Below are 11,704 nucleotides of genomic sequence, written 5' to 3' on the forward strand. Positions count from 1 at the left end.
GCCCAGAGAGGCCTGTATCAGTCCACAAACTCAGCTATTTTGAAGCCCACTCATAGCAGTTTTCTGTGTCATGAACGCCTATGCCTGGTATAAAGTCTGTTCCAGGCTGCCTGAAGCATTATTAAGTCCTCTTCTACCTGCCAAATGTCCTGAGATCGACTATCTAGAGCATGGTACCTTCCTGGAGAGTGGTAGATTCCTCCTGCCAGTGGACTATACTTCAGTTTGCACTGAATCCCTCATTATCCACTGCCTCTCTCTATTGACTGGTTCACAAGGGTCCCTTCCAAACTTAGACTCCTGGTTTGGGAGTGTGTTATCTATCCAAAGCCTTACGCATCTGCAGCAGCTTACCCACTGCCTGTCATTCATAGAAAAATCAGTTCAGTTCAGTCGCTCAGTGGTGTCCGACTCTTTGCAGCCCCATGGACCCCAGCATGCCAGGCTTCCCTGCCCATCACCAGCTTCCAGAGCTTGCTCAAACTCATGTCCTTGAGTTGGTAATGCCATTCAGCCATCTCATCCTCACAGAGAATGGATGTGTGCAAAATGTTAACTTATTTATGGTGTTCCTACATTGCTAGCAATGTCTTTGTACTCAAACAGCTCAGCAAATCTGTTATTTTTCAACCTTGAACACCTAGCTTTATAATAATGTGATCTCCCTCCTCTCCCCACCCCACCAACTAATTTCCTCTCCACTGACCTAACTCCACCCCCCACACCACACCCAATTTTACCAAAACACAGATAGTCAGTGAGTATCTGGATGTACTATGGATGACCATGAAGGAATTCCAATATGAGAGGTCTTTTGGTCTCATTCTAGGACACATGTTACAACCACACTGGAAGCTGGAGAAATCCCACACCAGGCCTGCTATAGTCTAAATGTTATCTAAATGTGCCCCCATTGTTCATATATTAAAAATCTAATAACCAAGGTGATGGTCTTAGTAAGAAGGCATTTGAGAACTGATTTGGTCATGAGGTGAAACCCTGGTGAATGGGATTAATACCCTTATAAAAGAGGCCTCAAATAGCTAGCTCTCCCCTTCCATCATGTGAGGATGCAATGAAAAGCCCGTGAGCTGGGAGAGGGCCCCAGTTCAACTTCCAGAACTGTGAGAAATAAGTTTCTGTTATTTATAAGCAACCTAGACACTGGTATTATATACAGCAGCTCAAACAGACTAAGACAGGGCCTTTTAAAGAACCCAACTTACTCTCCTCTTTATGGATTCATCCCATCCTTTCCTGTTTCTTATTACCCCCTAAAAATCCCACCTCCCATTATGTTGTAAAAGTAGGACATTGCAGCACAGCATATGACATAAACGGGCCAGATTCACAGTGACCCATGCCCAAGTGCAATACCCAGTCAGTTGGGAAAGAGGAGCTTGAAATCAGTGCTACTCCATGGTTAAGATTTTCATATCTGAGTTTGAATCCTGGACAAGTTACTTAACCTTGTAAACCCTCAGTTTCTTGATCTTTGAAATTGATGTAATAATAGTAAGTGTGGCAAATGGTTTTTGCCAGGGCAAGATAAAGTTTATAGTACAGTTTCTGACATACAGAAAACACTCAATAAATACTGACTATTTCCTATTGTCATTGAAATAAATGATGAAGGAACCCAACAGCTTATCTTTGGAATGCTTCAGAAAATGTTTGTTAATCTTCCAGCAGGCAAACCATAGGAAATGATGGCTTAGCTCCATTTTTGATTGAAGATACAGAGGTACTGTCTGAACTGGACAAACATCTTAATAGTTCCTACATAAACCATGGCTCAAACCACAAAAGGCTTCTGAAAAACATATGCTTCCCCAAACCCATGTAAGTATTATTATATGATGGAGCAGTGACATCATACATTACTTCCTTTTACCATTTCAATCACTTGCTTAATCTGGTCTGTTACCCAGTTCTCTCCTATTGTTATTTCCCTTATTTCTCTAGAATACACATTTTTGGCCAGCCCCACCTCCACTTTTAAATACACACCTAGCTCCCAGAAGTTCACTTTGGATTAAAGCTATCTACTCTTTGAGAAGTCATGATTACTAGTATTCAATGTGTATTTCTTCCAAGCAAGACATTCTGGTTACTGTTTTATATTGAATTGCCTCTTGTATAAATCATAAAACTCTCAAATCTACTTCCTTGCCTCATCTTTATTCATTATTCCCCAAATCAAATACTATAGTTTCCCAGATCTGTCAATTCCACTTCTTTTTATTTCACTAATTCATCCACTTTTCTCCATTCTCACTGCCACTATCTTAATCCACAGCACTCTATTTGTTGCTCAAAGTACTGAAATTCTTTCTCTATTCCCTCTTTTCTCACTTTCCAATTTACTCTCCATTTTTTAACAAAAGTTTTTTTTAATTTTTATTATTTTTTGATGTGGACCATTTTTAAAGTCTTTATTGAATTTATTGCAATATTGCTTCTGTTTTATGTTTTGGGTTTTTGGAACTTGCATTAGAAGGTGAAGTGTTAATCACTGGACTGCCTGGGATGTCCCAACAACAGTCATTTTTAAATAAGAATGTGATTGAATCTTTTCAATAACTTCATTGTCCCCTCGGAATCAAGGAAACATATCTCACAAGGTCCTTTCATGATTTGCCCCACCAGTCTTTCAAACCTCATCACTCACTATGAAAGTGAAAGTGGAGTCACTCAGTCGTGTCCGACTCTTTGCGACCCTGTGGACTGTAGCCTACCAAGCTCCTCTGTCCATGGGGTTCTCCAAGCAAGAATACTGGAGTGGGTTGCCATTTATCACTCACTATACTTTCCTCATTTCCTCTGATATAACATGTATGGACTTCTTTCATTTGTTTGGATCAAAAACCAAGGAAAGAAACAAACAATGACAACCTGCACAGGGAGAGATAAAGAGAATCCACCCACATTCTCTTGGGCAAGTAAGAGACAGTAAGGTGAACTGAGAGATTAGCATTGAAACATATGCATTACCTTATGTAAAACAGATAGCTTGTGGGAAGTTACAGTATGACACAGCGAGCTCTACCAGGTACTCTGTGACAAGAGCTCTAATTTTTTTCTACAAAGACATTAAGGATTACCTGTGAGATTGTTTTCTATTCCACAATGGGACAGCTTAAATACTAGCTAATCAGGTACAACAAGTTAAAGAGAGGAGGAGTTCAAACCCTAAGATATTCTGAAGAGTGGAGAGAGAAGACAGGTATGCTGTCAGGTTTTGAAAATATAAAGATTTTTTTAAAAATTATTATCCCAGTTTTCAAAACACTTAGAGTCTAACTGGGGATATACACAGGCAACAAATCATAAGACAATCCCTATACTGTAAGTGTGGAGATGCAGGTTTGATCTCTGGGCCTGAAGATCCCCTGAGAAGGAAATGACAATCCACTCCAGTATTCTTGCCTGGAGAATTCTATGGACAAAGGAGCCTGTCAAGCTACAGTTCATGGGGTTGCAAGAGAGTCAGACATGACTTAGCAACTGAACAATAGCAACAACATACTGTAACTTTATATAAACTGCTTCAGAAAATATAGAGGTAACATAGAGAAGGTGTGGCTGGAGGACTTTCTGGAACTTATGGCACATCCAGGTGGAGAAATCTATTTGTATATGTGGGTTCTGAGTTCATAACAGGGTCTCAGTGGAAGGCATAGATGAAGCCAGGATACCAGGCAAAGAAGGGGATAAAAGAAAGACTGAGTGTTGAGACCTGGAAATACCAGATTTAAAGAAGAGTTTGTTTCATGTAAAACTGAATAGAAGAGAAGTAAGAGGAGAAAAAGAGAGAGTGCTATCATAGACCTCACTGGAAAAGTTTTCTATAAAGCTGGCAAGGGTTTTAAATGATGAGAAGAAGTTATATAAAAAGAACAACAACAAAAATGCCCTTAGATTTAGAAAACAAAAATGATTGACAAACTTAGCCACAGCAAGTTAAAAGGAATGGCCAGGAAAAAGCACAAAGTGATAATCTGAGGATATTATATGAATATGTAGGAAAAGAGTAGAATTAGATTTCAAGTGAAGTTGGATATAAAATAAAGGCTACAGATAGGATGGAATGTTGGATAAGTGGTTACAAAAAGCTCATTAGCTTTGTCTTTTTGTTTTCAGGTTTAAGATGAGAAAGCTTAGATATGATTGATTATATATTAAAGTAAAAGAACAAAGTTAGAGATTTTGAAGATACTGGAAAGAAAGAAAACAATTTTTAGAAAAAAATCCCTGAAGACATGGGAGGTGGGAAGGAAACAATCCAGCAGACATGGTAAAAGTAATGAAAAACATGTAAACATAACACAGAGGAAATGTGTCTGATGGCTGGTTGGTTGATTTCTCTCTAGGTCTCAGGGGTAAGACAAGATTTAAAAGAAGTAGGTATCTGGTGGCCACTTCCCATTATTTATTTAAGAAAATATATTTTAATTGATAGGCAATAAACAAAAATAAACATGTGAGTCAAAAACAAATTTAAAGCAGGAGGTGTCTTGGATGAGAGAGAGAGAAACCAAGGAAAGAGAGACAGAGAGATAGAAATTCTTTATATATTATTCTTTTATTCTTTATCTGGATAATAAAAATCTCTTACCCTTAAATTTCCATATTTTAAAAAAAACCTGGCTATTTAAGGAAAATAATATGTAAACCATGAAATTAAAGATGTTCAAGCTGGTTTTTAAAAAGGCAGAGGAACCAGAGATCAAATTGCCAAAATCTGCTGGATCATTGAAAAAACAAGAGAGTTCCAGAAAAATATCTATTTCTGCTTTATTGACTATGCCAAAGCATTTGACTGTGTGGATCACAAGAAACTGTGGAAAATTCTGAAAGAGATGGGAATACCAGACCACCTCACCTACCTCTTGAGAAACATGTATGCAGGTCAAGAAGCAACAGTTAGAACTGGACATGGAACAATAGACTGGTTCCAAATAGGAAAAGGAGTACGTCAAGGCTGTATATTGTCACCCTGCTTATTTAACTTATATGCAGAGTACTTCCTGAGAAATGCTGGGCTGGAGGAAGCACAAGCTGGAATCAAGATTGCCAGGAGAAATATCAATAACCTCAGATATGCAGATGACACCACCCTTATGGCAGAAAGTGAAGAAGAACTAAAGAGCCTCTTGCTCAAAGTGAAAGAGGAGAGTGAAAAAGTTGGCTTAAAGCTCAACTTTCGGAAAATGAAGATCATGGCATCTGGTCCCATCACTCTTGGCAAATAGATGAGGAAACAGTGGAAACAGTAGCTGACTTTATTTTGGGAGGCTCTAAAATCACTGCAAATGGTGATTGCAGCCATGAAATTAAAAGATGCTTACTCCTTGGAAGGAAAGTTATGACCAACCTAGACAGCATATTCAAAAGAAGAGACATCACTTTGTCGACAAAGGTCCATCTAGTCAAGACTATGGTTTTCCAGTAGTCATGTATGGATGTGAGAGTTGGACTATAAAGAAAGCTGAGCACCGAAGAATTGATGCTTTTGAACTGTGCTGTTGGAGAAGACTCTTTAGAGTCCCTTGGACTGCAAGGAAATCCAACCAGTTCATCCTACAGGAGATCAGTCCTGCATGTTCATTGGAAGGACTGATGCGGAAGCTGAAATTCCAATACTTTGGCCACCTGATGCGAAGAGCTGACTCATTTGGAAAGACACTGATGCTGGGAAAGATTGAGGGCAGGAAAAAGGTACGACAGAGGATGAGATGATTGGATGGCATCACCGACTCAATGGACATGGGTTTGGGTAGAATCCAGCAGTTGGTGATGGACAGGGAGGCCTGGCAATGCTGCAGTTCATGGGATCACAAAGAGTCGGACATGACTAACTGACTGAACTGAACTGAATCCTAATTAAAATCACCCTCAACATAATCATACAAGAATGGGAATCTAAAATTCTGTTGCCTTGAAACAGCTATAGTTGATTCAACTCTTACAAGGCAAATACATGTTAGTGACAAATTAATTATATCATAGTTGTGAATATTGTTTCCACAGATAAGGAAGAAAACAATCCAAATTTGAGACAAAAATTATGATAGTTAAATATCTGATGTCAGGATGGAGCAAAACAATTTTCTTACCTGCCAAGCTGACCCTATAGACTGTTGCTCACCAGGCTCCTCTGTCCATGGGATTCTCCAGGCAAGAATACTGGAGTGGGTTGCCATGCCCTTCTCCAGGGGATCTTCCCAATGCAGGGTTCAAACCCACGTCTCCTGCAATGGCAGGTGGGTTCTGTACCACTAGTGCCTCCTGGGAAGTCCCATCTGTTACTTTTAGCTCAGTTCAGTTCAGTTGCTCAGTCATGTCCGACTCTTTGTGAACCCATGAATCACAGCATGCCAGGCCTGCCTGTCCATCACCAACTCCCAGAGTTTACTCAGACTCACGTTCATCGAGTCAGTGATGCCATCCAGCCATCTCATCCTTGGTCGTCCCCTTCTCCTCCTGCCCCCAATCCCTCCCAGCATCAGAGTCTTTTCCAATGAGTCAACTCTTTGCATGAGATGGCCAAAGTACTGGAGTTTTAGCTTCAGCATCATTCCCTCCAAAGAAATCCCAGGGCTGATCTCCTTCAGAATGGACTGGTTGGATCTCCTTGCAGTCCAAGGGACGCTCAAGAGTCTTCTCCAACACCACAGTTCAAAAGCATCAATTCTTCGGTGCTCAGCTTTCTTCACAGCCCAACTCTCACATCCATACATGACCACAGGAGAAACCATAGTCTTGACTAGATGGACCTTTGTTGGCAAAGTAATGTCTCTGCTTTTCAATATGCTATCTAGGTTGGTCATAACTTTTCTTCCAAGGAGTAAGCGTCTTTTAATTTCATGGCTGCAGTCACCATCTGCAGTGATTTTGGAGCCCAAAAAACACTGTTTCCCCATCTATTTCCGAGTAAGGCAATTTTGCCATCACAGTTAAACAGCTTTCAAATGTTAAAAGATAATAATTTCTAAGCCTTTTAAATGTCAAGCTTAACTTGCTGTATTGACATAGTTGTTTTGGTTTTATAGACCTGAGGAAGTTAGCCAATCTTTTCTTTAATCTGGCACTCTTATTAAGATAAAGTTTTTCTTTAGACCAGGATGGATATCCCAAGAAAAGTTGCTTTCCCTGGACATATGTTCCACTTGATGAATTTAGGGAGAGAAGGAGATTCTGCTAATTCACCCAAAAGAGAAGAATTGAGGAATCTCTCTGTCTTAGTAGAGAATTACTCAGTTCACGGTTAACAATCAATGACAGACACCATCCTGTGGCTTATGCAATTCATCTGGATTTGATTAGCAAAGATGAATAGTAGCTCCCAGAACAATGGTGATACAGTATTCATGGAAGAGGACAAATGTTTCTGCTTTCAATGGATTTCAGGTAGTCTGTGCAATACTGAGATGTTCGGACTACATGGAAATAAGCAAACAAAAATTGGAGTAACAAGGTTGTTACAAGTCAGTCAATAGAGTGTCCTCATTAATTACAGTTTCTGATTAATATTTACTATTAAGACTTTTTTGTAAAGAAAATCTTATAATATTTTTAAAGATGTGTCAAATATATAAGATCATATGTTGCCATAAAAATATTATTATAAGTCAGATCATAAGGCTGCATTGCCACCTTATGACAAATGATCCAAGTTAGTAGGAATTTTATATTTAGAAAAGACAAACTATAAACTTTAGTAAATATGGATATCTTATATTACAGTTTCCTTTTAAAATTACCTATATTGAAATACATAGTTTTAAAAAGTTGATCAGAGGGAACTTAATGATTATCTCAAAATATCAAATTAATTTATATTATTTTCTAAAATTAAAAAAGATATTTATGATCCTAAATAAACATGTATACTATCATGTAAGAAACGAATATCCAGTCTACGTTCAATACAGGATGCTTGGGGCTGGTGCACAGGGATGATCCAGAGAGATGATATGGGGTGGGAGGCGGGAGAGGGGTTCAGGATTGGGAACTCATGTACACCCATGGTGGATTCATGTCAACGTATGGCAAAACCAATACAGTATTGTAACGTAAAATAAAGTAAAAATAAAAGTTAAAAACAAACAAACTATATATATATATATATATATATATATAATAAATGTTATCAAATTCAAAATCTTAAAAAGTACAAAATCAAGAATGAATATTATTGTACTATATTAAATATATTACTTATATACAAGTCAAATATAATGTACTATATTTAAATATCTTACAGAAGTTATCAAATTTAGAAATAAAAGAATCATTTTAAAAGGAAAAAAAAATAAAGGTAACAAGAGGATTCTAAATGCAGCAAGAGAAAAACAAAATCAATTAAAATATAATTTCTATAAAGCTATCAGCTGATTTCTCTGAAGAAACTTTGCAGGCCAGAAGCAGTGGCATAATATATTTGAAGTCCAGGAAGGGAAAACTTTCAACCATGGATCCTATACTCAGCAAAATGATCATTTATTATAGATGGAGAGAGGAAACGTTTCTCAGCCAAGTAAAAACTAAAAGAACTCAACAAGATTAAACCTACCCCCAAAAGAAATATTAAAGGGTCTTCTCTAAAGAAAAAAGAAACAAGAATCTATAGAAAAGGAACATCACAGTTGGAAAGGTATACATAAAAGGACTGAAGATCACTTAAATAAGCCAGTAGACATTTTAAAAATAATGAAAAAAATTGTCAAAGCAATTATAAATACAAATAGCAGTAAGAAGATAAGCATGAAGATGTAAAATAGGATGTAGTCACAAAATGTGGGGAAGGGAATTATAAAAATGTAGATCTTTTAGAATGCGTTTGCACTAGTATGACTTCCAGTTTAAAGCAAGTAGATATAAATTATGAGTCAACATACTTGAAAACAAGGGTCAGTGCTTGTTAATGCATATATACGGAATCTAGAAAAATGGTACTGAGGAACCTACTTTCAGGGCAGGAATAGAGATGCAAACGTAAAGAAAGGACTTGTGGACACAGTGGGAGAAGGACAGGGTGGGACAAATTGAGAAAGTAGTATTGACATATATATACTACTATATGGAAGACGCTAGTGGGAAGCTGCTATACAACACAGGGAGCCCATCTTGGTAATCTGGGACAACCCAGATGGATAGGATGAGCGGGGTGGGAGGGAGGTTCAAGAGGGAGAGTATACAGGTACAGTTATAGCTGACTCACGTTGCTGCATGACAGAAACTAACACAACATTGTAAAGCAAGTATTGTCTAATTAAAATAAATTTTAAAAATAAAATTTAAAAAATGAATTAAATGGCTATTTAATTGGATTTAAGCATTGTGATTACATTTAAAAATAGTTGTTCTTCTTAAAGAATAAGTGACTATGTTCAGAAGAGTTTCCTTGACTATATTGACCATCCAGATCATTGTGACAGGCAAGCAACATTAATGATTTTAGAACACATTATGTAAAAAAAAAAAATCTTGAAATTATAGTAGTAGTCATTGTCTTTTAATTATGGTAATATAATTGAAAAATGGAAAAGTTCCACAAAATAAAGTTATGTCAGACTCTGTTTGTCCTCCTAACCCAGGCGAACACCTTTTTATATTGTAATTTTATATGAAACAATGAGTCATCTTTTTGAACACCTGTAGGAAAAAGAATCTAATATTCCTTCTTGAGGTCTTCTTGGGCTATACAACAATATTGATCTCTCAGTGGTGTATTCTTATTGAAACTGAGTTTTTCAGGCCATAAATATGTAACATACTATTAAACACAGGATCACGACACTTTGAAAAAAAAATGATTTTTAATATATTACAAAGTAGGAGTTCATTTTGATGACCCAGATCAAGAATAATCCTAGAACGAGTAAAACTTTTTGATTAAAATATCTCTTATAGAAAGCATAGCAAACCAATAAGATCAGGAACTTGAAGTATAGTAATAAAAATAAACAGGAAAGGGTAAAGGAAATGATCTTATGTTATTTAACCATACTGAGTTCTGATGCAGTATTTTCAGCTGTAGCAATCTCTTCGGATAGATAGAAAGTTAAAGAGATACTATCTTCTTGAATAATTAATTAATAAGACTAGAATAATTTCAAATTTTAATTCACTGCACTACAAACTTTACTGAGAATTGCATTATTGAGCATTGCCTCTAAAGTGGCTATGTTAAAGCAACCTTGAGAAAGAAGAATGGAACTGGAGGAACCAACCTGCCTGACTTCAGGCTCTACTACAAAGCCACAGTCATCAAAGACAGTATGGTACTGGCACACAGACAGAAATATAGATCAATGGAACAAAATAGAAAGCCCAGAGATCAATCCACACACATATGGACACCTTATCTTTGACAAAGGAGGCAAGAACATACAATGGAGGAAAGACAATCTCTGTAACAAGTGGTGCTGGGAAAACTGGTCAACCACTTGTAACAATGAAACTAGAACACTTGCTAACACCATACACAAAAATAAACTCAAAATGGATTAAAGATCTAAATGTAAGACCAGAAACTATAAAACTCCTAGAGGAGAACATAGGCAAAACACTCTCCGACATACATTACAGCAGGATCCTCTATGACCCACCTCCCAGAATACTGGAAATAAAAGCAAAAATAAACAAATGGGATCTAATTAAACTTAAAAGCTCTGCACAACAAAGGAAACTATAAGCAAGGTGAAAAGACAGCCTTCTGAAAGGGAGAAAATAATAGCAAATGATGAAACTGACAAACAACTAACTCAAAAATATACAAGCAACACCTGCAGCTCAATTCCAGAAAAATAAACGACCCAATCAAAAATGGGCCAAAGAACTAAATAGACATTTCTCCAAAGAAGACATACAGATGGCTAACAAACACATGAAAAGATGCTCAACATCATTCATTATCAGAGAAATGCAAATCAAAACCACAGTGAGGTACCATTTCATGCCAGTCAGAATGGCTACGATCCAAAAGTCTACAAGCAATAAATGCTGGAGAGGGTGTAGAGAAAAGGGAACCCTCTTACACTGTTGGTGGGAATGAAAACTAGTACAGCCACTATGGAGAACAGTGTGGAGATTCCTTAAAAACTGGAAATAGAACTGCCTTATGACGCAGCAATCCCACTGCTGGGCATACACACCGAGGAAACCAGAAGTAAAAGAGACATGTGTACCCCAATGTTCATCGCAGCACTGTTTATAATAGCCAGGACATGGAAACAACCTAGATGTCCATCAGCAGACTAATGGATAAGAAAGCTGTGGTACATATACACAATGGAATATTACTCAGCCATTAAAAGAATACATTTGAATCAGTTCTAATGAGGTGGATGAAGATGGAGCCTATTATACAGAGTGAAGTAAGCCAGAAAGAAAAACAGCAATACAGTATACTAATGCATATATATGGAATTTAGAAAGATGGTAACGATAACCCTGTATGCGAGACAGCAAAAGAGACACAGATGTATAGAACAGTCTTTTGGACTCTGTGGAGAGGGAGAGAGTGAGATGATTTGGGAGAATGGTATTGAAACTTGTATAATATCATAAATGAAACGAGTCGCCAGTCCAGGTTCGATGCATGATACTGGATGCTTGGGGCTGGTGCACTGAGACGACCCAGAGGGATGGTACAGGGAGGGAGGTGGGAGGGGGGTTCATCTAATTGTCATTTCAA

This window comes from Ovis aries, chromosome 1 (genome assembly GCF_016772045.2).
Source record: "Ovis aries strain OAR_USU_Benz2616 breed Rambouillet chromosome 1, ARS-UI_Ramb_v3.0, whole genome shotgun sequence".
Classification (NCBI taxonomy): Eukaryota; Metazoa; Chordata; class Mammalia; order Artiodactyla; family Bovidae; genus Ovis; species Ovis aries.